Source organism: Phytophthora parasitica (genome assembly GCF_000247585.1).
Source record: "Phytophthora parasitica INRA-310 unplaced genomic scaffold supercont2.66, whole genome shotgun sequence".
Taxonomy (NCBI): Eukaryota; Oomycota; class Peronosporomycetes; order Peronosporales; family Peronosporaceae; genus Phytophthora; species Phytophthora nicotianae.
This window is the reverse complement of record NW_008649052.1, coordinates 96958-97569: the sequence shown is the minus strand read 5'-3', so window position 1 is coordinate 97569 and position 612 is coordinate 96958. Positions and strand designations below refer to the sequence as shown.

General features: G+C 46.6%; 1 protein-coding gene across 1 annotated transcript in view; it reads left to right on the top strand.

The window, feature by feature from the left end:
* PPTG_24065 (hypothetical protein) overlaps positions 1-612 on the top strand; it is a gene marked incomplete at both ends in the record, with an annotated part of 5098 nt that overhangs the window by 619 nt on the left and 3867 nt on the right. The gene's annotated exons all lie outside the window — the stretch shown is intronic.

Below are 612 nucleotides of genomic sequence, written 5' to 3'. Positions count from 1 at the left end.
AAGCTCCTGGAGCAACGCAGAAGTCAGCATTTTCATCAATACAGTGCGGGGCCATCACAAGCTTTTTGCAATCTTACGCATCAATCCAAGCCATTTCTCTTGATCCTGTTTCTATCATAGCGGGATTCACGAAATCGAGGAGTGCATCCACGTTATAGCCTACCCTACACAAGCCCATCTTCAGAAAATATTAAACTATCTCTCAATAGGTAGAGGTGAATTTCCATCAATTGGTCACGCTTTGGATCATGGTACAGTACTGGAGGTTGCACCCCCAGACCCCCGCGGTAGAAAAATAATGTGCTGGAGATTCTCCAGTGGAGAGTGCAACGGGTCCGTTCGCTGGGGAGCTCACTACCATCTGTTGTTTTAGCGTGACCTAAGCAATACAGAATTTTAGATGTTTGGTGTGACCAATAGCTGGGATTGACCAGTATTCCGGTCTACGTTTCAATATCGTTCACGCACATCAGCCGTCGCACGAAGAACTCTTATTGTGAGAGACAACAGGGCAGATTTACTATCTATACGGGGATAACAACGGAATGATCCCTATTGCGGTGACCTAGACTGTGTAACAGGAGAAGAAGCTGCGCGTTAAATGCTGGTGCG